The sequence below is a fragment of the Mesocricetus auratus genome, unplaced genomic scaffold, assembly GCF_017639785.1.
Source record: "Mesocricetus auratus isolate SY011 unplaced genomic scaffold, BCM_Maur_2.0 Super-Scaffold_100004, whole genome shotgun sequence".
NCBI lineage: Eukaryota > Metazoa > Chordata > Mammalia > Rodentia > Cricetidae > Mesocricetus > Mesocricetus auratus.
Window position 1 is genome coordinate 80,685,068 of NW_024429189.1, and position 27,701 is coordinate 80,712,768.

General features: G+C 40.0%; 1 long non-coding RNA gene across 5 annotated transcripts; it reads left to right on the forward strand.

Moving 5' to 3' along the window:
* The first annotated feature begins 68 nt into the window (after positions 1 to 68).
* LOC121140472 lies at positions 69 to 27,701 on the forward strand. Of its 5 annotated transcripts, none has more exons than XR_005877320.1 (4): positions 69 to 2,781; positions 21,736 to 22,629; positions 23,809 to 23,895; positions 26,133 to 27,701. It is a non-coding gene; the product is annotated as an uncharacterized LOC121140472 (long non-coding RNA). The 5 variants fall into 5 exon arrangements; XR_005877319.1 differs by lacking the exon at positions 26,133 to 27,701 and adding an exon at positions 25,655 to 25,953; XR_005877317.1 differs by having other exon boundaries at positions 21,736 to 23,895.

A 27,701-nucleotide genomic window follows, 5' to 3' on the forward strand; every position in this document is an offset into this window, starting at 1 on the left:
GGGTGCAAAGTACTTGCCAACCAAACAGGTGCCTAGCTGCTAGCCAGTGGACTGGCCACGATGAGTTCTCATTTCTCCCTGCACAGATTAGGAGCCTGTGTTTTTATTTGCACGTAACCGATGGGAACAGGGGGTCCTCTCCAGGTTAGTACAGTCCAGGCTGAATTTAAGGAGACCCAGTATTCATCTAGCTGAAACAGCAACTCACAATCTCACTCCACCCCCGACTCTCCTTATTCAGCATTTGCTTTTCTCCCTCTCTCAATGATTCTAGAATCAGTTTTTAAATTTACATTTTGTTGTTAGTTTCATCTACAGCACCTACTTAATTGGTCCCAGGAAAATTGAAACAATCACACCAGGCTGCTAATTAGCTTAGGGTCAGTTTTAGGAGACCTCAAAGTTGGGAGTGTTTCATATAAATACCAAAAGCACAATGAGTAGGGACTTTACATCCTTACAAAAATCTGACAGGGGAAAGATTGTTAGCGGGGTCTTAGGAATATAATGCAGCCTTAATTACCCACAGGGAGCACACACATATGTGCATTATATAAGCTGGACTAGGATGCACTTTGACTCTAGAACAACTGAATCGTTGGTATCTAGTAGCCCTGAGACTGGGAGGAAGGGTGCGGAGGAAGCCCTTCTACATGCATTATGCTTACAGATGGAGCACAAGCTTGAGTGTCTGATGACTGCACCAAGGTTGTTTCTTGGAGCTGACACTTGTAGCCCGAGGAAGCAGATCTTCATGGATGGCAGTAAAGGAGTCCACAAAGATGGAGAAATAGGGTATAAAGGGAATGCTATTGTTAAAGCAGGGGTGGCTTCACCCTCTTGGCAGAAAAATATGTATGAGAATGGAGGCAGAAAGAAATCTTTCCAGTTGGCTAACAGATGGGATGGTGATTCCCTCATCTCAAATGTGATGCACATTCCCAGGTTTTCTGTTTGGTCCCTGGAGTCCATATATTTGCTCCATCTATGGCAGACATTATTGAAGTAAAAATTGTAGAGAGAAAATGAATGAGGAACTACCAAGGGCAATCTGTTTAACTGCCATTAAATGCCCCCTAATAAGTTGTATAATGCAAAATCATCTTCTGTGCTTATGTCTTGCCAAATCTTTATAGTGAGTCTAATGCAAATTTCATTCACTAAGTTATAACTGAATGGTTAATCATCAGTTTACTATTTTTACTATGCTTCAATATGACACATAGAAGACACACATGTACCACTGATATATAAATACTCAGTGTGCTTCTATGTAGAACCTATGATATACTGAGTAGTTTGCTTTTAAGGCTACAAAAACTTATTCTTAACACCATATTTTAAAAACAACTGTTTTATTATATTTATTAAAATTTTAGTTGTCAGCTGCACTGCAATAAATAGAAAAAGCACAAACTCTAATTTCTGTGGAACTATATGAAAAAAATTAGAAAACTGAAATTATAGACAGTAAGAGGCCTCCATGGGACAAAAGCAACCTTAAAATATTCATCACTTTAAATTTCATGATTTTAAATTTCAAACTTTTGTTTTTTCAGAGGTCAAAATCCTGTCAAAAGAATATGTGCAAGAGGTGTAGAAATGATGTCTAGAAAGAAAATGCAAATTCCACTGCAAAGATTGGGACTACAAAACCCAGAGAAGATCCAACCTTTAACTATTTTTATTTTCAGAAATCATGCAGAAGTTGTTTAATATATCTATGTTTCATTTCCTCTTTTCAGCCCAATCTACCCCGTTTTCAATGAATAATTTGCCTTGATTGTTCTTCATAACATATAAAGAGGTTCTGTATACAGCTGGACATCTCTGAGCTTCCCCGAGGCATTATTTCATCTGGCTAAATTCTGACTTCTCAATTCCCCTCTGATTGAAGCTACTTAATTAAGTCAACTGCAAAGTTCCTCCCATTAATTCTAATTTGAAGCTCATTGTACAACACTAAAGCAAAGGCATAAGATGGAAATCAAATATAGAACATATAATATTAATCTTAGTGTTCAGCAGGCCACCTGGGTAGGTAAAGAACACAGACACCTACTTCCCACATCCAATTGCTAAATTAAAGTCTATGGAAGTAAGGGTGAAGTTTTGGAGTTGCTAACAAGCTCTTGTCACTTGAAATCTAGAGAACTTTTACTTTCCATATTTGCTAGTATAGGAATGAATCCTGGAAATAAGGAAATCTCACCCCCGTTCTTCACAGCTCTGAAAACAGGCCTATCTGTGACTGGGTAAGTGAAAGTTCATGGGGCTGCACAGGGGGATCTCTTGGCTTTGGTTCTCTTCCTGAACCATAAATCCTTAGGGAACAGAGTGCATAATTCATGCTCATTGTTTCTTTAGCATACACCTGGAAGTGTGGTGTTCAGAGTCTTTGGGAAGATTGACATAATGTAAAATGGTGAAGACTGTGACCTTTAAAGTGGTTCTGATCATAGAGACATATGTACCTGTGAGTGTCTAAATCACAGTGACTTCTGGTTTGTTCACTTTGTAAATCCCTATCTTAGCAAATAGCAATGCCCATTAACCAAGTAGGAAAAGCATTGTCTCATCTAGAAGGAAAGCTTCTGAGACTAGCAAAGAGTGTGGGTTGACTGTTCTGACTCAGGAATGGATTGTAGAGTTACCAATAATGATACATTTTACTACGTGGTTGTGTCTGGGTGTGTTCTTATCTTTAAATATGCTAAAACCTCATTTTATTCAACCACAGGTTCCACATGAGCCTGTTACCAACTTGACTTCAAATATCTGGTAAGTGAGACCTCACTGGAACTCCATAGTTTTGACCTCTGCTTTACTGGATCATAATGCTATTGGAAGGACAGAGGACATGTATTCCTCATGATGCTTTCCATGGTGTCTTTAGCATTGTGGAGATCAAGCATTTGTTGGAGGAGTATGGTGAAGACACTCAGGCTATCTAGTGCTTGTGACCTAGGAGAGCTACATGCCCCCTGATTGGAGGTGATCTCAGTTCTCCTCTATGGTATAATTACATTTAAGACATAGAGGAAAGGTGGTCCATTTGCCATGTGGGGATCTTAACACATTAGGGGTAGCCTGGATTACAAAGGGGAAAGCCTTCTTGCTGCTCTCTTCTCCACTCTTTCCTCTTCACTGTGGTCCTGGCACTTGCTAAACTAACCCAGGGAATGCTGCAGCAGCAAAGCTTAGCCTGCAGCATCAGCATCAGCAAGGTGGCCTTGGAAAGCTGATCAGAGCCTTGGATACATTTCTCCTGGGAAGCACCAACATCTGCAGTCTCCTGGGATTTGTGTGATGGGGAGAGACTCCATTCTGTTTTGGATTGGTCTCCAGGTCAAAGTCCTTTACACTTCATTCAGAAACAGAGTTGACTGAGATTCACTTCCCTCAGTGGCCTACAAGCATCTATTCACCAATGAAAACATCAAATTTTCTTCTGAAGGGATAAACCTAACCTGTTTAGGAGACTTACAGGAATATAAATTGGAAATGAAATTTACTCTATGTCTCCCTTTTTATCTTTTGTGTCTCTTCCATATGTTTAAATCTCAGCCCAGATTTTAGGGAAATGATCGCCTTGAAAAATGCACAAAATTTACTGTCTCAAAGGGGAATAAAGCTGTTCAACCTACTGATCATAAACAGTCCTAAATATGGCCAGAATCTGTTGCCATCTCCTGAGCAGAAATTCCAAACTGTGACTGAGCCCCAAGAAATCATGTTTCTAACTGATGGTCTTCTTCCTGCTAGTCTTCTGAATAAAAGAGTAGGTATTCCTTTAAAAAAATCACATGTACAAGTTCCACATTCCCTGTGCAAGGTATATAGAAAATATATAGTAATATCTCAGGGATTAACGTAATATGGCATTGTGGCCAAAGCAGATGTGTGAAATCACAGCAAATAAATTAACACTCCATTAAGAATCAAATCAGCCCCGCTGACACATAATCTTTCCCGTTTATGTCAAGTCGTGATTCCCATTCACACTGGGAGCTTCCCAGGGAGGCTCATTAGACCCACGGGAAGAGATTTCTTTTAAGTCAAAGCTATTCAGAAGTTATTCAGCTACAGTGCCAAAGAGTCATCCTGGCGTCTGGGTACCCGCCTCTCCACGATCTCTTTGTCACTGTCCACCCAGAGCCCCAGCCACGCAGGATATAGCTAGGCTTCCTGCTGAGTTTCCAGTCTGTATAAAAGAGATGAGGAAATTACAGGGGAAATACATGTGGGTAGGGCCTGCCCTTGAGAAATTGTAAAACTGGGAGAATATCTTTTGGTTGTCATGTGCACCCTGCCCTTGCTTCTTTTACACCAGAGTGTGATGCTGAAAGTCAGACCCAAGAGCTGAGTTCTTCCTGCTGCCTTAGATAAGCTCCCGATATTGTAAGATGGGATTGGAATGAGTCCCCAAGGGGAGACATCTCTAAAAGCTGGAGCTTATGTTCAAGTACCACGTTAACTCTACTGGTTGCCTGCTTCTTGACTTCCGGAAGTTCAGCCAACATCTGTTTTGTCAGGATTCTAGAGACTGGTCATTGTTTTTTCAAAGGTTGTTTTTGACAACCAGCTTGACTGCTGCTCTCTCTCTTAGGTACCCACAGCAAAGACTGCTATAGAGAGTCTCTTGTTTCTGCATCTGAATAAGACTAGAGTGGGACCATTCTCGCTTGCCAGTCATTCCATGTTCAGTCTAATTCAGTGGTTCTCAACCCATGGGTCATGACCCCTTTGGAGGTCACATATCAGATATTCTGCATAACAGATATTTATCTTACAATTCATAACAGCAAAATTACAGCTATGAAGTAGCATTGAAATAATTCTGTGGTTGGGGGTCACCACAACATGAGGAGTTGTATTAAAGAGTTGCAGCATTAGGAAGCTTGAAACACTTGGTATATACTCATGTTTCTACCCTGATTATAGACGTACAAATACTTCATACGTAGGACTCACCTTGAATCCATACCCTGTCATTGACTCCTCCATTACTGCACTTCACTCACTCCCACGCCTTACTCCACCACCACAAAGGAAAGTAATCTGATAAAATAACACACACGGGGTGTTAATAACTGATAACCACTTAATGTATTATCCCTCTCGGAGGCTTTATCCTTATTTAAGAAGTTGTAAAACCTTCATCCAAAGAAATGAACATTTCAAGGTAGTTTTTCAAATGCTATGCTTTAAGAAGTAAATAGCTATTTGGAAGCAGGGGATAACCAAGCCTTTCCAAATGATATACCACATAAGCACTTGCTTCCTATATTGATCCCTAAAGGGCCCAACTTGTGAAAATAGGGAATTAGACAAATGCAATGATTCCTATATTTACTGCATCTTAAAATTACCAAGGAGCTTTAAAATCCAGCAATGTCTGAGCTGTCCTCCGGACCAATTAAATCAGCATTCCTGGAAGTGAAATATATGCATTCCTATTTTCAAAAGAAAAAAATTTAGCTTATTCTGACTCCAATATGCAGTCAAATTTGAGCCCTACTGCAATAATGTACACTACTAACTGCAGAGTAGCGATAGCTTTTAACAAGCTCAGTGAAGTGGGCTTTTTCCTCAGGATAGGAATGGCTGCTGCTCGACACAAAGCCAGAATTTCATTCTGAAATGTGTTCATGTGGTTCTGTAAGTACTTAATATAATCCACACAGGCTAAGTAGTTAGTTGCTAAACTGAAAACACCCATCTCATTTCATCTCAGTCCACTCCTGGCCATCTGGTCCCCAGTATTTCCATTACAGGGCCATGTGTGTATTAATGAAATGATTGCATCCGATTACATCTTTTATTCAGAGCACAAGAACAGTCCATGAATTTTCTTCTCCAGCATTACTGTTTCTGCCACAAAGTCAACAATTAAGTTATTCTGTTTCATGCAGAGGTGGAATTGTTGCTCACTAAGGTAAGAAAATAAATCAAATATGTTGCTGCTGATAATAAAATTATAATTTTGCTGCCTAGCAACCATAGGCTAGAAACTTCAATCAAAAGTGTAACTCCATTTTAAAATGTCCAAAATGTAGTTTACATTACTGATCAGCTTGTTCCATCTGGTGTAAAAGAGGGACCACCAAGCAACTGAGCTAGTCCCTTTGCTCTGTGATTTCTCTCATATCTCTAAGATAGGATAATCAGAGGGGCACATGCCTGGATTGCATTTCTGTGCAGTTGTTTGGTTGAGTAGGCATCAGAATGAACAAAAATGAATGGGAGGTGACTGAATGAACAAATAGTGTCGTATTCACTCTATTAACTAATAACCTTCTTTCCTATCCCCCACTTGTCAGAAGCATATTTTTTTAAAAAGTCAGATGTTCACTAATATCTATTATGTGTCTGTATTCATCAACTCAACCACATTCTCCCAAATCACTAGTTCTTGATCTCTGCACGTGCAGATCTCTGACCCTCTCATTCATACTTTGTTCAGTGAGACTTATTCATTGCTGCCTGTGTTCCAGGAGGAGAGCATAGTGAGCAAAGCAACATGGTATGTGACTTCATTGAATTTAAAATCCAGTAGGAGAGACATTTGCATTTTAGTCAAATAGTAAAAAATCAAATAATCTCAAATGCCAAAACTTAAGTTTAAAACTGTGGCTTAAAAAAACAAACAAACTTTTAAGTGATAACTTTGAGATATACAGTCCATGATGTATAACGGAGCAGGGAGAGGCTGACCAACCCTGTGAGAAAGGGTTGGGTGATGAAAGATACTCTGTATAGTTGAGATATAAAGGGGCAGTAAGTGAAACTCAAGTGAAACAGCGGGAAAGCAGCATTCTGAGCTGGAGACTAGGACAGAACAGGCCTCAGATAAGATACACCAGCATATTCAAAGAACTAAGTGGTCTCCATGCCTGAGCAAAGCAGAAAGAGGCTTGAGACAAGGCTGGGGAAACAGGTAGGCATCAATTAAAGCAGAACTTAATATGCTAGGCTGAAGAAACTTTCGTGTCTTTCTTAATAGTCATACACACCATTTGAAGGCATGTAAGAAAGGAGGGATACAATTAAGTTTATTCCTTAAGATTAAAAAGTATTTATGTGTATATGTATGTGTCTGTGTGGGTATGTGCATGTGAGTGTACCACCCTCAGAGATCATAAGAGGGTGTCTGATGCCTTGAAGCTGAAGTCACGGGAGATTGCGAGGTACCCCAAGTGGGTTCTGGGAATCGCTTGGCTCTTCTGTAAAAGTAGCAAGTGTTCTTAATCTCTGAGCCATCTCTCCAGATAGAGTTAGGTTTGTTTATTAAAATCCAGTGGCACACTCTATTTATTGGCACACTCTATTTACATTACAATAAGATTTGGATAGAGAGATGTAATTTTTTCTGTGCTCAAAAAGCTGACAAGAAGTCAATTAAGGAGGGCATGTTTATTTTTTGTTTAAACTTTGAGGCAATACTCTTATGCTGACAGAGACATGATGGCAGGATTCTTAGGCTGGATGGTCACTTTGCACTCAGTAGGAAACAGAGAATGAATGGAAAGTGGTACTTAGCTATAAAATGCTACCCCATCCTAAATCAGTGACTACTATGCCTCCCAAAGTTCCCACAGTAAGGCTACACCTCCCAAAGTTTTCATAACTTTCCCAAATAGTGTCTTCTGCAAATGTTCAAGCATGCAATTGTATGCAGGGCATTTTACATTCTGATCACAACAGAGAAGGCAAAAATAGAGTCAAGGAAAGAGTGGGATACTGTTATGGCAGATCCAGCTGGTTAGACTCAGTGTGTATCCTCATGCACGTATCTGTCTTCCTTTAAACTCTATGTTTACACCAAAGAAACACATCTCTAGATCTAGCAAAGGATTACATCTATCGCCAAGTAAATGAGTCAGATAACTTCTCAGAAAACATCCCAGATCTGTAATGTTATTAATCATATAGGAAGCAAATAGGCCCTCATTATAATGGCCAACATAAACCACACGTGGATAAACCTTAGCAGCAATTACCCATTGTGATGCCTCATTCAAACTTGTTCATCTTTACCCACTGTAAACAAATTGTTGAAGACAGCTCTCTGCCATAAATTCAAAGACACAGTAAGAATGGCCAGCCCAATTAAAGAGGTCAGGCATCTGTGTTCTTTCTCTCTCTCCTTCTATGCCTCCAAATAAAGTGCAAGTTTGCCTCTATTCTATAAGTCATCAAAGTCTAGAGTAAAGTCTAGGTAGAGAGTGGGGATCTTAACAGTAAGAAATGGGCTGAGATGCTAATACTTGGTAAATCTTGAGATTTATTTAAAGATGGAGCAACTATCATATAGGACTAAAGAGTTGAGCCACCAAGTAGGACTAACACTGCTATTAACAAAAAATCCTAAAGATAAAAATGAAAATTGTATCTTTAGCAAAGCACACACTTGCTCCAAGCATGGTGCCATAACTTGAGTGTTTCTGAGCTTCCTGTTTGGGGGCTGTCTTCAAGCTCCTTGCTGGCAGATAAAACTCTTATCACTTAAAATAACCACCTTGTTTCTTTACTACAGGTTATATGAGCCAGCTTGGTTACCCAAATATATTTTCATTAGTAGGTTCTGAACTACTAATTCTGAACTACTAAAGATATTTTTTAAAAATTGACTTGCCCCTGCATTGCATAGCTGGCAACTGTGAGGCTGGATCCAATTTCCTTCTACTACTGTGAGTTAGAAGCAGGGAAGTTTCTTCATGCTGGCCATTAATACCCAATGGCTTCTGGCTATTTGCAAAATCAATCTTCTCTTCAGAGGATGAGTTTGCCATTACTGAGGATACTTATAAATACTTTCACCATCTCCAGAGAAAAATCGCAATCATGAGTCAGCAAGTGCCTAAACTATAGTAGCAGCAGGCAGTACTGTCACATGACCTCCCAGGTGCATGGAGAGCCACAGTGTAGTCTAGGGCACTTCACACTGTCAAATGCGTGGTTGCTGATGCACTAGGGAAGGTTTTTCTGATGAATGAGTAAAATTTTTCTGAATAGGTTTCAATTTCATTCAAAGTATATTCCAGTTAGCTATAGGGCTCAGCGGTAGAGTACCCAAACCCTTAATTCCATCTCCAACATGACACAGGTCTATAAGAGTACACATACACATAGGCACATTAAACACACACTGTTTCTAGGTAAACATTTAATCACTAAATTGCATCTCATTCCCAGGATTATATTCAAATTGATTATATATATATATATGGAAAAATAAATTACCTCAAAAGTAGAAGTTTATATGTGTGGGGGGGGATTAGAGGACTTTGGATATGACAAAGATTCGGAGAGCTCATTCTGTGTTAAAAGAAGGTTGGATGGATCATTGTGGTGATGCCTGCAATTTAACATTCAGGATAATTTGGGCTTCACAGCCAGCCTGGGCAGTAGAGCAAGACTCCTGTCACACAAAGAAACCACAGAGATGGCTTGTCGCTTTCTTTACATCCTCTTAGACAGTACTTCATTCATCTTGCCAACTATTGAAGAAATATACAAGCTCCCATACTCCTACTGAAATGTATACACTACAGGCATTGTTGTAATTTCTCAGTGGAATACAAGATGCGTACTTAATCCCCAAGCACTTTTAAAGGATCATTAGCATATCTAATTCTCCTATGAATCCTTGAGAAGGAAGGATTGGACATCACTAAACTTGGCAATGATACCCAAAGATATATCTACAGCTGAGAACACCGCTGAGCTTCATATATTCACTCACAGACATCTAGATGTCAAAATATTGACAGGATTAATTATTTTCTTTTAAAATCCTCCCCTATTTGCTTGTCCTCCAGATCCTCTTCTTCCCATTATGTGTTCGGCACTACACTATGGGATGCTCATCTTTACTGATGACTTCTTTGATACTGCATTCAGGTTTGACCAGTACGGTGTCCTGGCAAAAAATAAAAGGATAGAAGGTCAAGCGGTGACTCCCTCCTGCTTTGTGATGTTTCCAGTGAATCTTTGTGGCTACAGTTTCTGCCACGCCCTTGGAATCTCCCAACATTCTTACAATTTTATTTTTCTCCCTGTGCCTTCAAACCATTAGGTAGTAACATCTTCCCACTGTTGTTACACCTTGGGTGTCTGGGCATATATCCCTTGTTAACTATTGTACATATTTCATTCATGGAAAACTTTCATCAGAAATCACAACTGAGTCACCTGATTTCTGGGGTACCCTGATTGAATCACTACCATTCTTACTTACTTTTTATGAAAGACTGACTTAAAAATATAACCTAACTCCTCAAACTAGGACCAAGAATTTCATTCATGTTTTTTCAACAATCCATCAAGCCATGATGACCTATTTATCCCCTAAGTATCTCTACAAGCACTGTCTTCTCCTTTTCCCTTCTTCTTCATAGCTTACTTGATACAGGCCCTCCCAAAGTGCCTGCCCATCTATCTCCTGAACTCTCTTTCATGTTACTAATGGAATGGCATTTCTATGTAAGCTCTGGACAAACTATCCACCATTCTCCAGTAGTCCTTGCAACCCTGTAAGTAGTTATACATAGGGAGTTTCTTAGAATTTGGCCCATACCTACCTCTCTTGTCTACTCATCTGTCCTGTTTCCACATTGCCTTCACTCTTCTACAGAGCTTCATATAACTTCAAAACTGATGTATTATTCTTTCCCACATTGTCATGTGCCACCTCTGCCAAGAATGCCCATCCCTAACTTTTTCCTCTGGCAGTCTCTGGCTCATTGTCCCTAAACCTCTTTCTGTGCTATAACTTTAGTGTGGTCTATGGCATTAATGAGAACACACAATGAAACGCACTGATTCTGCAGATGGTTCTGCTCTACTCTCTCAAGTTTCAGAGCAGGTCCTGTGATGAAGATCTAGGCAGAAATCGTAACAAAAATAGAGCAGGCGTGGTTGGGAGCTAAGTGCTTTTGTATATGCTTAGATCCATCTGTCTTTCATCATCTCTATCACTACCTACCTGGTTCAGGTCACTTATCATTTTTCCATAGCCTCCTTGCTGACCTCTGTGCTTCCTGCCTTCCTTCTAATGTACTCTTCATACTGCTTTTCTTTCCATATTAACATACAATTTAAGAACCCAAACTCTCTAGGACTCGAATCTTCCTATAATGTGCCTTTTGTAGGTCTGCTCAATTTCATCTCTTACAGATCCCCTTCTATTCTCTGACTGGACTAAGATAGCTGTTGTCCCCCTAATTAGCCATGGTGTTTATGGCTCAAGACATCCTGTCTGATCCTGTCTCACTCACCTGCAGCTGCCTCCTTACCAGGCCTGCTCCTCTAGGTTCAGTTGTGATGCAGATCAGAGAAGTCTCCCCTGCTCCCACCTTTCTCCAGCCCTCGCTTCCTAGCATATCACTTCCCATGGTCTACAACAACACCTCTCACTACTACACTACAAGCTTCTCTGATGTACAATTGTATTTTATTTCTTTTGTCCTGCTTTCATTTTACTTTTATGTACTTCAGTGCCTAGAACAGTCCCTGGCATGAAATAGATGCTTAAACATTTACTTGGTAAAGCTTCATAAGTAAGACAGCACTAAGACATGGATGGAAGAGAAAGAGATTTTGTGTGTCCAGAATTCTCCATGGCCAATAAAATCCACATATCCTTCCCCCAGGCACTGCGTTTTCCAGGAACCTTTGGTGAGCTTATTCTCTTCCTAGGGTCTAGTACCCTTTAGGGGGTGTCTGTTTTGAAAGAGAGAATAACATATGAACTTGATATATTTGAGCCTAAATCCTGCTATGCAGTTATTTCTAGAGCTAAATGACTTTGCTTTTTTGAGCACTAATTTTCTCCAGTTAGAAGGCCAATAATATAACTGGGTTGAGTACATGACATATTGCTTACTACATAGGAAGTGCTCCATAAATGCAAGTCTCTGATACTTTTTGCCTCTTATCAACTTGACAGGATTTAGAATCACCCTGAGCATTTCTGTGAGAATTTCATGGATTAGTTTAAATGGAGTGGGAAGATTCATCCTAAATATGAACAGCACATGGGCTGAATTCTCAAACTTACAAAAAAGAAGATTACTAGCTGGGCACTACCCATCATTACTACCTGGTCACTTTTATCCTTGGATTTGAAGTGAAGGATTGTGCCTTTAGAATCCACCAGGGCACAGGGACATGCTCGTGTTAGTTTAGTGAATAAAATTCTTGATTTTACAGATTATCAACCTGGGATTTAGAGAGATTAAGTGACCTGCTTAAATCTTACAGCTGGGAAATGGCTAAGCCCCAAACCACAACCCCAAATAATGCAGTGTTTATTTTGTTCAGTTGCACGAAGCCATAGGATTAATCATACATATCTCAGAGCAAGGTCCTCAGGTGTATCAGGCAAGCATTCTACCACTGGTTACATCCTCTACCCTCCCTCTGCATTTTATTTTGAGACGGAATCTCACAAAGTTGCCCAGGCTGGGCTTGCAAGCTTGGAAGCTTGTAGTCCTACTGGTTCGGCCTCCTGAGAGTTAGGTTTATAGAAGCCCAGTTACAAATTTTTCCTCAAATGCTTTTTAATCTTCTCTTTGTCTCTTCTGTTCTACAATTTCACAATGACATCCTTTAGTGTGAGTCATCTGTTTTATCAATGAAGCTAGAAACCTAGAGAGTCATTTCAATTAAAAGAAAATCTCTCTTGCCTCCATTCGGGGAAAGAGCCTGCGGCTTATTTTTGATGGTTTCTTATACATCTTCACTTTCTCGTATTTTGTTGTTTCCTCCTAGGATTTGTCACATGAATCTTGACTGATCCAACCTGCTGATTTTTGTGTTTTCTTTAATTCCACATCTCTTTGCTCTGATTTCTTGGAAATTTCCTCATTTTTCTTCTATTTTTGTTGCATTATTCTTTTTCTGTAATCACAGTGTTAATTTCTAAGAATTCATTTGCACCAACTATCTCCTTCCTATGGAGAATTGTTTTCCTTTTCTTTCTTATGCATGTGGTGTGTGTGTGTGTGTGTGTGTATGCGCGTGCGCGCACACACACACACACACACACGTGCCCGCATGTATATGAAAGCCAGAGGCCACATAGGTATCTTCCTCAGAATTGACCTCGTTTTAAGACAGGGTCTCTCACTAAACCTGGAATTCACTGATTTGACTGCACTGTCTAGACAGTAAGCCCTGGGAATCCCACTGCCATATCACCAATCACCAGCACTGTGATTATAGGTACATGTCATCCATACCTGACTTTTTACATGGATGCTCTGGATCTGAACTCAGGTCCTCATGCTGTACAAGTGGTCTACCAGATGAGTCATGTTGCCTGCCATGAGAACGATAACTTTGAAGTTTGTTTACCTTTTGCTGCAGTCTTTTCTGCCTCCAAAACTATTTTAAGTTTACTTTGAACTCTATATTTTACATTAATGACTTTACTTCTCAGGTATCTGCTTGTCAACTCATGTCTAAAAGTTAATAAAGCATTAAGAAACTGGCTGGAAACATGCATGAATAGAACCTGCAGGCTTTGGGTTTCAGTATAAAGCCATGGTTCTCAGTCAGAGGAAAGACACTGGGGTGGTTCCAACACTGGGAGATGGTAGTGTTGTTTGGAGAGTAGAGACCAGATATGACCCCTACTGTCCAACAATGCACACAATACCTCCTCATAGCAACAACTATCCTGCTTAGTTCATTGGACCACTGTATCAGGGATCCCAAGACCATACTGTTTATCCTTCTCTTGGCCTGATGAGAGTCTTCAGCTAGGAATTCTCCTTCTTAGAAAGTACAGGCTTAGATTCTAACATTCTGAGAGCTGAGGATAGAGGATGATTTTAGTCCTGCTCTTAGCTCCATTTTTATTCTTATTATTCCTGCAGCTATTTCTACAGATAACTGTCAGTCATAATTAGCTGTCTGTCAACCGTGCAGTCTTCTTTTCTCTTTGATCGTAGGGTTTTATGCTTTTTTTTTTTTTTTTTTTGGTTTTTCGAGACAGAGTTTCTCTGTATTGTTTTGGAGGCTGTCCTGGAACTCAGGCTGGCCTCGAACTCACAGAGATCCTCCTGCCTCTGCCTCCCAAGTGTTGGGATTAAAGGCATGTGCCACCAATGCCCAGTGGGTTTTATGCCTTCTTAAAATTGTTTTGCTATTGGAACTGTTGTGATTTCTGAAGGGAATGGGAGTAAATACATGTGTTCTCTCCCCTATTAATAGAAGTCTCAGCATTTTCTTCTTACAATTGACACACTCATCGGTATTCTCTAGTAAGGGAAGCCTAAATGTAATGAAGCAAGTGAAAAAAAAAACAAAAAACAATGCACCTGTGTGAAATACCTGCTACATATAAGGTCTAGTGCCTGTGCTGTGATGAATTTCTCCTGGCCAGTTTGGAGGCACACTATCAGGTGGGTTCTGATAACAGCGGTGATTTGATACCTTTTCTTCTCTTAAAGGAATCTCTTGGCTATAATTATTGGGAAAAGTTAATTTAGACTATATACAATCTATAGGATTGGTTGTCATAGGATTTGAAAACAATTTAAAGCTAAGACGAAGAGAAAACAAGAACCCAAACACAGTGTGCTAGAAATAAAAGGACAGCCTGGATGAATTGATTCACTGAAGTTCTGTGTAAACAGAAACCAGGTTTCTTCTATTAACCAACTACCAGAACCTCTGAGACAGTGACTGACTGCAGTTTCCTTAGAAATCTGATTTTCCCTGTGGGCTTTGAAATCTGGTAGCTCCGGAGGAAACCTAGGGGATACGCTGGACTTCATTCATGTAGCCCCACTGCAGCCCACACTCACATCTGTTACGAAAGCAGAGAGCACACAGCCATCCTCCCCAAGCCAGTGAGTGCTGCCCAGGACGTCTTACACTCTCACTCTGCCTTCCATGAAGGCAGACGCCACATCCCATCATGGGAAGGAGAATTTCTAATGTCAAGTAGAAGATAGCATTTAAAGCACATTTTCAGGGAAGTTGTGCTCTAAAATGCAGACTAGGGCAGCTGAAACTTGAGCTCAGAATAGTAGGATGCTTCCTTTAACAGCTTAAGGAAGGGGCTACTTGTGTGGTGCCATGGTAACATCATCATGCAAAATGGTTCTCTTGAAGAAGACTTCAGAGAAACATGGTCAGAATACACAATGATACAGTATTGATTTGATAAACTAATGGTTAAAGTATTTCATTTTCTATCATATCCTAATGTTTTCAAGTTTAGAAATACAAATAATATTCAGCATAAATGAATTGGGATATGAAAGTACATAAAGAAAACTATAGTCAGTCTTTTCCTACAGATATGAGTTCTGTGCCTCTACAGACCCACATATTCATGAAGGGAGACAGAAATACAGGGTTATTTGTGTCATACAAATAACAGAAAAGATTTCCTATTAGAAAATGTCACTGAAAGGGGTACACAGAGATATGAAGAAATGAAGTAAACCCTGATCAGATTACGAGGGGAAGAATGTATCCTTGATTTTCAAAATTATCTACTACCTGTGTTAATGTGGATAGAAAGGTCATGAAAGAAAAGTGGGGACAAGCATGGCCAGGGAAGCACAGAATTTTAGATTGTCAACAAACATGCATGAAACCCTTTAGGGCAAGCACGAAAAGAATAGAAACACAATGCAAACCTTTAGACTTACAGAAAACAGAAAAGAAAGAAGAAAAAAAAGAGAACATTGGTTCAGTTAGAGTCAGCATCACTGGGTGGTGGTACACACCTTCAATCCCATCACTCCAGAGGCAGAGGCAGGTGGATCTCTGTGAGTTCAAGGTCAGCCTGGTATACAAAGCAAGTTTCAGGACATCTAGAGCTTTTACACAGAGAAACACTGTCTCAAAAACAGTAGCAATAAGCCGGGCGTTGGTGGCGCACGCCTTTAATCCCAGCACTCGGGAGGCAGAGGCAGGCGGATCTCTGTGAGTTCGAGGCCAGCCTGGTCTACAGAGTGAGTTCCAGGACAGCCTCCAAAGCCACAGAGAAACCCTGTCTCGAAAAACCAAAACCAAAACAAAAACAAAAACAAAAACAAAAAAACCCAGTAGCAATAATAATAATAATAATAATTAGCATCATTGTTTCCTGTAGCTGCATGTGCACTGGGTGTATTAGGTGACTTAAAGAGCAGATATTGATTTCTCACATTAATGCAGGCTGCCAGTTCAGTTCTTAGACAACACTCTTTTCTTAGCTTACAGTTAGCTTTCTTCTCTTCTTGTTGCATCCTCTTATGGTGGGAAGTGTGGGGAAAGGGAAAGAGCAGGACCCAGGAAATAAAAAAGAGCAGTAGGGGTGTGAGTTAGAAGCTGTCTTTAAATTAAAGCAGCATGAATCCCACAATGATGACCTATCTTCAGGATTTCATCAAATTACAAATGCACTGTAAGGTCCTAGCTCCAAATGCCACTATGCAGGGAGTTAGGGTTCAGCACCTGTGTGTATTAAGTGTTAAGGCTGTTGTTTTGTTTTCATGACAAAATACTTGAAAGAAACAACTTAAAAAAGAAAGGGTTTCAGTCTATGCCAGTTGCCCCCAGTGCTTTTAGGCCTGTGGCAAGTCAGAAACATCAGGGGAGAAGGGCATGGCTGATGAAGGCTGCACCTCAACATCCAGGAAGCAGAGAAGAACGGTGAGGGACCAGGAATAAGACACAACTTTCCAGGACATTTCTAGCCACCTCCTTCTTCCCATCTTCTGATTTCCACCGATTCATAAGAACACCATCTGTTATGAATTCATCAACAGATCAATCCATTGGTTAAGTCAAAGGGCTCATGATCCAATCATTCCCATACATCCTCACCTCTAAACACTGAAGACCAAGCCTTCAGCACATGAATTTGAGGGCAATAATTCATATCTAATCCATCCAGAATGTAAATTTGGATGGCTAAAAATGACAAACATGTTATATCCCCAAAAGTCAGCAAAGGGGAAAATCAAACAAACAGTATGCTAAAGCTATGTATTCTGGAATGCACATGCATTCCTCTATCAATCTGAGACAAGAAGATCTTGAGTTCAAAGTCAGCCTGGGCTATGTAATGAGCTTAGTACCATTGGCTTCATAGTCAGGCCCTGTTAACAAACTAGTTCAGTAATCCAAAAGATCAACAACAATAAGCTGAGAGTGTTGGTCATTAGGACAGAACTGAGTTATCCCCAGCATCATAAAAAGTGCATTAAATAAAATATAAAAAATATTGACTATGGAAGTATCAGGATATTGTGATTTACTCATGATGGCATATGATTTAGTAATCAAAGTGGATGAAAATGATACATGTGTACTTTTAAAAATAGATAAGTGAAACTAAATGCAGAGTAGGCTCACAAGACACTGGATGGTAAGTAAATACAACTCTTGTAAAAAATGTTCAGCGGAAAACAATAACTGTTTTATATGTGGAGAGTTAGCAGTAGGTATCTGGGTATTCAGTAAAGTGAATGGAAGATACAGACACACATATTTGAAGACCAGCCTCCAATCACACTGTAGTGCCGGAAAGAAGAGGGGTAAAGAGTAAGAAGCAACTCCTGTTGTAGTTGTTGTTGTTTTATGAAGCATCTGTTGTTTGGCAGATGCTGACAAATATTGAAGATGGCACAATAAAGAGAAACAGACAAAGCTTTTGCCTTTGTGAAACTAGTGGGAAAAGAAGTGAATGTCAACAAAATAGTCATTCACAAAATGTAAACTATTGTCATCTATGTCCAGGAAGAGGGGAAGGGTAGAGAATGGTACAGAGAGGAAGCTTTCAGGATGCACAGAGCACCAGGAACAACAATCTGGCTGCAGGATGTGTGTGTGCGTGTGTGTGTGTGGTGTGTGTGTGTGTGTGTGTGTGTGTGTGTGTGTGTGTGTGTGTGTGTTGGAATGCTGAAGAAGACAGGGACAGGGAGAGCCAGGGCTGGGGCGGGGGACAAAGGAGAGAGGTGGGGCTAGAAGAGAAGACAGGCTTTCATAGACCACAGGAGCAGCATGGCACTGACGAGGGTAGTAGGGGAAGATTAAACAAAGCTACAGTTTCAAGTCATTCCTCATAAAGGATGTAGGGAGGGCAGGAGAGACTGCAGGGGCAATAGAGAATATCACCTGTGATAGGAATGGAGACGCAGCTCCACTCCATCCTCCACAGTACTAAAGTGTCCCTTCTTCCCTGGGGCACCTGCATTCAGTCGTAACCAGGACTCCTGCTCCACCACAGAAAAGATTCCTAAGATGAGCTCATACAAAGCAGACTTGGAGATTTATTAAAAGACATTTTTAATATAGCTCTTATGAACACAGTTATTAAATAGTGAGTGAGAGGGAGGGAAAGAGGGAGGGCGAGAGAGATACACAGAGGGAGACAGAGATGCAGAGAGAAACAGGGAAAGACAGAGACAGAAGAGAGAAACACAGAGACTGAGACAGAGATCATGACCAGATGATGTGAGGTTCTCCAGAGTGTCACAGTAGGTTTGTTTATCATGTGTATATACAAGGTTTTGGTGACATTTAAGTTACACCTAAAGGTTGCTGAGAAACATTTCTCTCCTCAACATTGCTTGAAGAGTGTAGTTTACATACAGGTTAAAAGTTAAGGAATTCTCTTTGTGAACAAAGCCATAAGGTGGACTTACGAGGGATAGATTTAGGAATACAGGGACGAGCCTGAACCTTTCCCCACCTCAGCCCTAAGCAAACACAGCTTACTTACCAGTTTTTAGGAACATATACTGTCTTCATAGGCAAATTAAATTTTTTGAGCCCATTTTTCAGGACAACCAAGCCAGACCATTCTCATGCTCTCTTCCCATATCCCCTTAATTTCTCTTATCTATTCTGCCTCAGAACAGAGGGGAATTATGGTAATCTTCTACATCAGTCTAGGCCTGGGGAAGTAAAGAAAGAAAACAGAAGGAGGAGATAAAATTCACTGACAGAATTTAGAGTATCTGTAAGGACAATGGGAAGAACAGGTGACTATCTGTGAGAAAAAGACAGCAAGATGAGTCCCATGCATAGCACAATGGACAGTTACCATTTATAGAGGCGAGGAGGCCTGAATGTGACCAAGCTTATGAAGAAGATTATGAATTTGGTTTTGGACAGGTTGAAATAACAGTGCCCTTGAGATATTTAAAAAAAGATCCAAGAAGGCTGATGAATATGAAAGTTTGAAACACAAAGGTGGGAATTAAAACCGGGAATGTTGGTCAATGAATTTTAGGGAAGGAATTCAGCATGGTATATTCTTGGTGCTGAGAAGTTTCCTCATGACTGATAAACAAATGCTGACCCTGCAAGGGCACAGAAATGCTGGAGTTGAGAGGAAAATGGAAAATGAAGAGTGAATCCAGCTAAGAGTGTTTCTGCAGGAGGCAACAGTAAGCTATGACAACTGAGCAAAGCTCTCTGACCACATGAGTTCCATGAACCCCACCGAGGTAGCACTCACTGCCTTCTTCCTCCAAGATCTCAGCTCTGTTGTCTAATGATCTAGCTGAACCCCAGGCACCTCCCCTAGGAAACACCTCTAAAGACCTATCCTGACCACAGCCCCCTGTAGAACACTGTGAACCTTCCACAGATATCTGATAGTTTGTGGAGGGCTCTGTGGGAAGTCTGCACACAGCTCAAAGGTGACATCTATCCTAGTGAGGACCTACTGCTTCTGTTAACCCATCCACACGTCTGCACAGAGTGACCCTAAGACTGAACTCCATGCACCATTCAGCTGGTCCAAAGCCTGACAAACTGTGATAACAGCAAACAGATATCCAATAAAAGTGGAATAAATATCCATACAAACATCACTACCATCACCTAACTCAAGATGTCTAGGTCCCACTGCAAAAACACAAACAACACGAATAACCAAGGCAACATGTCTCTTCCAGGACAATTATTCAAAATAGCAATTATAAATATATATGAGGTACCCAGAAAGGATATGAATAAATGCTTTAACAAAGACCATGAAAACTCAAAAAGCTGAAGAAATATAAATAATTCAATATATAAAAGTAGAATTTAAAAACAGATATTATTTCTGAAGAAAACCTAAACTGACATGAAAACTTGAAACAAAAGAATTCAGTAAATAAAATCAAAAGTCCAATTCGAGTCCTCATCAACAGAAAGCGTAAAGTGGAAGAGAACACCGATAAAGTAGAGGGACTGGATAACTCAAACACAATGAGAAATGTGAGAAAAACACTCTAAGAATCAGCAAGACCTTCCAGTACAAGAGAAGTGTTAGCAGAATCCAGTGAAAACCGTGTTGAACTGGAAAGGGTGAGATATAGAAAAAAGAGGAAAGTTCTGGCAATGAAAAAGAGGATGAAATCGGCAACCAAAATAGAATACCAGGTCTGGGCAGAGCTCTTTACCACAGAAAGATGAACCTGCACATTGGTGTGAAACCCAGTTGTCCTAGTTCACTTTTGTTGTGATAAAACATTGACCAAAAACAATGTGTGGAGGAAATAGTGTATTTGGGTTACAGATTACAGTTTATCATCGATCCCTCGTGAGGCACGAGCTCAGTGTAGTAGCTTGATACAATAATGATAGATGAGTGTTGCCTACTAGATTGCACCCCAGACCTAACTGTCCAGAGATGATGCTGCCCACAGTTTGCTAGACTCTTCTACACCAATAACTATCTAGAAAGCCCCCTACAGACAAACCTGCTGATCAATCCAAAGAAGGGAATTTCTCCATTGAGGTTTTTTTTCTTTTCGGGTGTGTCAAGTTGACAGCTGAGGGTAACTATGACGCTGTTGAAATTTCTTTTTATGGCTTCTGATTTATTTTTTGAAGTTGGAAAAAGGAAGACTTAAAAAGCAAGGAAGAGGAAGTGGGAACAGTAAAAGTATTGTTCAAAATGTTAAGAGGAATTTTGAGATAGCACCAGTTTTTGCATGTTTACCTGGTGTGGGCAGGACTCATCTTGAGTTTCACATGTTTGATCACTAGCACTAATGATTTTTCAGCACTGTGAAGTCTGTGTTTAATTCACTTTAGTTTTTATTCTGTAAGAGTCTACTTCCTACTTTAAATCTACTTCTATACCACATATGTAACAGACCTTCATGAAATGATGACCAAGTTCTCTATATAACTTCTGAAAAACACCTCGAGTCATTCATCAAATATCCCATGCATTGTTTTCTAGAACAGACTGTGAAGACACAGAAAGGACAATATTGGTAAGGCCACTGTTGGTTGAAATAGTTCTAGGGAAACAGGTGAATCCTCTGCCCGTTCACCTGTCTGACTCTAGCAAGTGAACTGCTGAATGGAAAGGAAACTTGTCCATTCCTGATTCTCTGCTGAGACTGTCAGGGGCTCTGAGTGACACTCTTGACTTTCTTGTGTTGAGTATATTCCCAGCACTGGTAAAAGACTTCTAGTTTTCATAAACAGAAGGCTTTCTTGGTTAACCCAGTGCCAATCCTGAGAGGTCAGTTCCTTCACCTACTGAAAGATAAGACTCAGTCTAGATTTTTCTCACTTCCTACACAGTTCCTCCTTTCTCTGTTCTTTGAATCCATTGCTTAGATGGGATGACGTGTGGGGAACCAGAATGGGCAACTTTCAAACTAAACCAGATGACTCGACTGCCTCTTTCACAGAAGGTAGAGACTGGGTTAAGCTGACCTCGGCCTACCTGAGGCTTGTCTGACTCCCTTCTCACCTTTCTTTCTTCAGTGGTTTTCTGATGCCTTCAGGAAAAACTCTCACCTGTCTAAAGAGTCAAACTCTGAACCATCAGGAAGTGTTTCTACCGTTGTCATAGAAACCTGGTCTGCCTTTGGTAGGATGGAATCAAGAAATCATAATTATTATAAACTATTGGGAGAGATGAAGAAGATTTGGTGAAGATACAAGCAGGGTCTATTTTACTACTATAGCTACTTTATATATGTCTAAATAGTTTTTTGATAAAATTGCTTTTAAGGAAGATCTCAAAATTTACTACTATATACCAGTTTGTTTTCAAGCTCTTTACCAAAAAGGCAGCTTATGTTGTTGTTACTTTGTGTGTGTGTGTGTGTGTGTGTGTGTTTGTGTGTGTGTGTGAGAGGGGGGGGGAGAGAGAACAGTGCTCCATAAAACATTTACTTTCACTATATATTTTGTTACTCTCGGCCCTGCTTGGTGCTTGGTTAATATTTAAGATGGTGTTGGAATGTATGTGACTGACCCCAAGATGTGTTCACTGGTTATGTCTCAAAATTTGAAAGTTGCAATTTGAAAAAATAAATCATTAGTCAAATCTTCTGGTGTATTAGTCTGTGTCAAGAGAAAAGTAGTTTTAGAGAGAGGGATGAAGGAGAAAAATCAGTCATGAAATTCTTGCCTCCCTTTTTTGAAAGGTCAGGCCCTCCTCTTGGGAGCAGACGTCATCAGGGATTGGCTAAAAGTGCGTGCTTCCTTCACAAGCTGCCAGTTCTGTGAGTGAGGAGCCACTGCCCTTATTTCCGTCCATTCGTTCCTGGAAAGAGCACAACTTCTGTGAAACTACCCCTCCTCTCTGGCCTTCTTAGCTTCGCTAATGTGGAGTTCATTTCCTGTCTGTGTTCATTTCTCCAACTTGCCCAGGTTGTGAATTTATACCCTGTGCTCTCTCTTCCTTTTCCTCTTTCCCTTTATGATGATAGCCCCACTAGCCAGTGCCATTGACAAAAGTGTCATCCACCAAAGGGAAGTGACAAAGCATGCTGAGATTTGTTCAACACTTAAATCCCATTGTAGCAAAGGTCAGATGATGCTAGCAGAGTACAGACAAGTCTGATGTCTAAAAGAAAGCACTGGATACATTTAACTTTGGTACTTAAGAATAAAGTATGGAGGAACCTTCTGCCCTACAGCAAATGGCAACCAACTTCCTGTTGGGGAAAAACTTGAGAATTTGCCAACATCAAGGATTCAACACACATCAAGGAAATACAGAATAGCATCTTCATACACTATAAAATAACCTTTGAGTTTTAAACTATTTTATAGGTCACAAATCCAGGACTTTGCATATAACGTATTTTATATATTTTATACATTATATATTTGTGTGGAATATTTAGTAACTGAAAACACACATACATTGAATAAACTCCTCCTTCCACTCATAAATATTATTTTGCTGAGGGGGGCATTGCCATTCTTTCAATTGCAAAAGCTGTATTTCCTTCACTATTAAGGTTAATGAGGGCTGGGGCTCTGTAATCTACATGAGTAGGTTAATTCTCATGTGTCCTAGATAGTTGAGAGAGAGAGATTTGGAACTTCAGCTGAGGGGAGATACACGCATTGCCAAACTGAACATACAAGCATGCAAAGCCAGTGAGAGAAACTGTGTGCAATGCCTCAGCTTGCCTTTCAGCACAGCCCGGATGCTGAGCAAGGGCGGCCATGCCCCCTGTGCATGAAGGAGAAACGCCAGTTCAGAAGCTGTAAACAACCTTGGAGAAAGGCTGTTACACGATTCAAGCTTTGATTATATGATAGATGGACAGACATTTACTAAAAATTAGCTGAACTGTTATGACATTGCTGACAGGACATTCATGTGCCAAGTGTATTTTAGAAGTGAAGATATGGCACAATCGATCTCCTTCCTGTATCCAGGATATGAGTGTGCAAGTTTCTTCATGTACAAAGCTAAAAGTTCAAAGTTTCAAAGCATCACAACTAGATGAGACTATTTCAATTCGTTCACTCAAACCACGTTTTGCCCCAAGGCAAAGGAAGCTAAATTTTCTCATGACTTCTTTCCTCCTTCAGGCTGTCTTTACTATTGATTATGGGAAAGACGGGTACTGGAAAAACAACACAACTGAGACAAGAGACTCCTATTGGTCACATCTCATGGTAAAGCATTATTATTGCCTGTAAATGTTTAGATGTCTCCATCTTTTTTTTAATTGAAGACTGATAACATTTTGGAATCCATCCTCCCAGCAGACTCAGTTTTAGACATTGTGCTGGAAAACTAATTTAAAAAGCAGAACCTAGTAGCAGAGACAAAAAAGACATGGATTAGTGAACATGATGTGTTAATGATGACCACTGTGAACCTCTAAGTCAGACAGAACTAACTATAGTGACATAAAGGAGTTCCCAATGCTGAGGTAGAGAGGATTGGTTTTGGAATAGGAAGCAATTTGGGAGGTGCTATATTTTGATTTTGGTGGTGATTATTGGGTATATACCGATGTTTGAAGTCATTGAGTCATGTGCCCTAAATAGGTACATCTGTAAAGGCTTTCATTTTAGTTTTTATTACTTCACTGAGCTTTGCACAGTGTCTTTTGATCATATTCACCCTCCTTCAACTCTTTGCAGTTCCATCCCCTTTCCTACACACCCGGGTTTTGTGCCATTTTTATTTTTAAAATCCATCAAGACCAATTTGTGCTCCCTAAATGTTTTTTAGATGTGTGGTCTTTCACTGAAGCATGATCAACTTATCAGGGGCTATACTCAGAGAAGAAATTGTCTCTCTTTCTCCCCATAGCTGGCAATTGCCTTGTGAGGAAGAGATGGGGTACAAATGCTTCATTTAATGCTGATAATTTTGCACTCTCTTATTCTCTGTAGCTTGGCTATCTGTGGGTCTCTGTGTTAATCACCATTTACTACAAAAAGAAGCTTCTCAGATGAGACTTGACTGATGCTTTGACACATGGGTGTAATATTTCATTCAGGAGTTGTTTTGGTACTATGTCAGTTTAATAATATAATAGTCGTAGGTCCTCTCCTAGGGCCCATGGCATGTCTGTCCCATTCACTGTGCCAGGTATGGGTTTCATCTTGTGGAGTGGGACTTAAATCCAATCAAAAGCTCATACACACATGCGCAAAGAGTTAAATGGAGTTACCCTACAACAAGGCAACACCCATACTAGACACTAGAAACTAACAAAAAGAAGCCCAGTCCATGGAATGGGTTACAAGGGTACATTTTCTCAATAAAGTTACAAATCTGAACTGAGGTAATATGGGAGGTAAAGAGGCAATGTAGATACAGTAGAGATGAGTGTCCTTTAGAAAATTTTCAGCCGTGAAAACTGTTAAGTTTATAGCTAATGCTGTGGTCTGACATCCTGCACTGGCCTCCTTGGGCAAGGTGGAGAGAAAATTGAGTCACTCCCGCTTGTGGCCATGTGATCAAACAGAACTCAGAAACAGGACACTTCCAAAACCTGAAGATTCTAGTCAGAGTCAGAGGGCCCTTGTCCATCTAAGAGTGTGACAGCTAAATATACTTCCCGCCCTCTTTGAGATAGTACCACCCACATTCAGGGTGGGTCTTCACACATCAGTTAAACATCTCTGGGAAAATCCTCCACATGCCCAGAGATGTGTCTTCTATTTGATTATAGATCATATCAAATTGGCAACCAAGATTAAATATCACAGAACATATGCAGCCAAATCATGCCACCAAAGTCCTTCTGGATGTGGGTTTAGAATAGCAGCAGCCAGAATGCAGAGTTTCTTTCTGAAGTGATAAATGTGTTCAAAACATGATAAGTTGATGGTTATACCACCAAGTTTGAACCATATACTCTAAGCGGGTGACTTGTGTAGCATGTATATTATGTCTCATTGATGTGATTCTTTTTAGATGGCAACATAATCAATCCTATATGAGCCAGAGAGATAAGGAAACTTTGCCCACAAGCCAAAGCAAAGTTAACTGGATGAAACCCTTCATTTTTGTTTTCTTCGATTCATACTTAATGTTAAACCAACAAGATACAGATAGAGTTACTTCAGAACAACTTGCTATTCCATTCATATGACAAAGAAAGATATAACTATCTCCACTTTCAAAGAGTAATATGACTTCCATTTCTGTTAATTTATAACCTTGGATAACCTGAAAAACGTCCTTAACTAAAATAAAAATTGTGTCCAATATTACTTATTCTGGGTGCATTCCTCATCTGTTATAAAATATCTTCACAACCCCAAAGCAAAAAAAGAATTTTGAGTTAGTTGATTGAGTAACTCAACATGAAGATGAACTAAGACCAGGTGAAATGATGGAGTTACAACCACAGTCTTGGTGGTTAAATGAGAACAATGTGTTTTTCACTCAGGGCTCATGTCTGCAGGGGTGTCCACTCATTCTCCTCTGCGAGAATTCACTGACAGAGGCTTCCATCCAGCGTGGGAGGACTGCAGTCAATGTTTGGTTATGTGGGCCACATTCAATTCTCTTCAAGTCTGGAGATAATTTTATTGTTTACATCATTCTTATTGTGATTTATATTTGGACTGAACATCAGTCAGGTTCCTCCTGTTGATTCCTTCATCTCTACCAACCTACACTTTTCTTTTTATACTGGCTTATACTGAATTTTGGTGAAGGAGTTCCCTTCAACGCATTAAAATCAAACTAGTTATTATAACATAATGGGATTGATAGTCCAGGGTAAAGGATACAATAGGAAATGTGACTAACCTTTACTGTAAGATGTGAAGAGTTTTAAAATAAGTTCCCTTCAACTTGAGGGGAGACTCACAATGGTTTGAAAAGTGCTTTCTAACTGAGATTTCAGAAAACGCAGTTTAGATTAGAAACAAATACCATATGGTATAAGATCATAGTAATTATCACTGAATTCCTGGTTAAGCCCCATATTGTAAACTTGTATTTCTCATTTTATGAAATTACTTAGGTCAGTTTCTTCTTGGAGAAATAAAGGAAAATCTAACTCTACAATCTTGGTCTTTAGTCTATGGACACTGAATTCTCTAGTTGTTCCTTGCTGAGGTGTATTAGGCAAGGTTCTCTACAGAAATGTAACATACATGCAGGTACGTGCATGCATGTGCCTACACTCACACACAGTATATTTATGATTGGTTTACAGTATATTTATGATTGGATGTGGTGGTTTGAATATAATTGGCCCCCATATTCTTATAGGAGGTGTGGCTTTGATGGAGTTGACATGGCTTTGTTGGAGGAAGTGTGTCACTGTGGGGGCAGGCTTTGAGGTTGTTTTCTCAAGTTTCACTCAGTGTGAAAGTCAGTTGACTTCCTGTTGCCTTCAGCTACCTCTCTACTGTATCTGCCTGTACGCTGACATGCTCCCAGTCATGATGATGGTGGACTGAACCTCTGAAACTGTAAGCAAGCCACCCCATTTTAAAGTTTTCTTTATAAGAGTTGCAATGGTCATAGTGTCTCTTTACAGCAATAGAAACCCTAACTAAGGCAGTAGGAATGTAAATGATAACCATGATGGAGAACAGAGTGGAAGCTCCTTAAAAACTAAAAATAGATCTACCATGTAATCCAGCTATCCCAATATGAAGCCAGTCTATCAGAGGTCACTGCATGTTCATGTTTATTATTGAATTATTCACAACAGTAGTGAAATAGAATCAACCAAGAAACTAAACAACAAAGGAATGGATAAAGAAAAGATGGCCATAAACACAATGAAATATCCATTTGCAGGGAAATGGATGAAACGAATGGATATTATGTTAAAAAATAAGCCAGATACAGGAAGATAAGTGCTACATGTTCTATCATATGTAAAAGGTAAAAAAATAATCTTAATAATCGGGAGGCAGAGGCAGGTGGATCTATGTGAGTTCAAGGCCAGCCTGGTGTACAGAGCAAGTTCCAGGACAGCCTCCAAAACAATACAGAG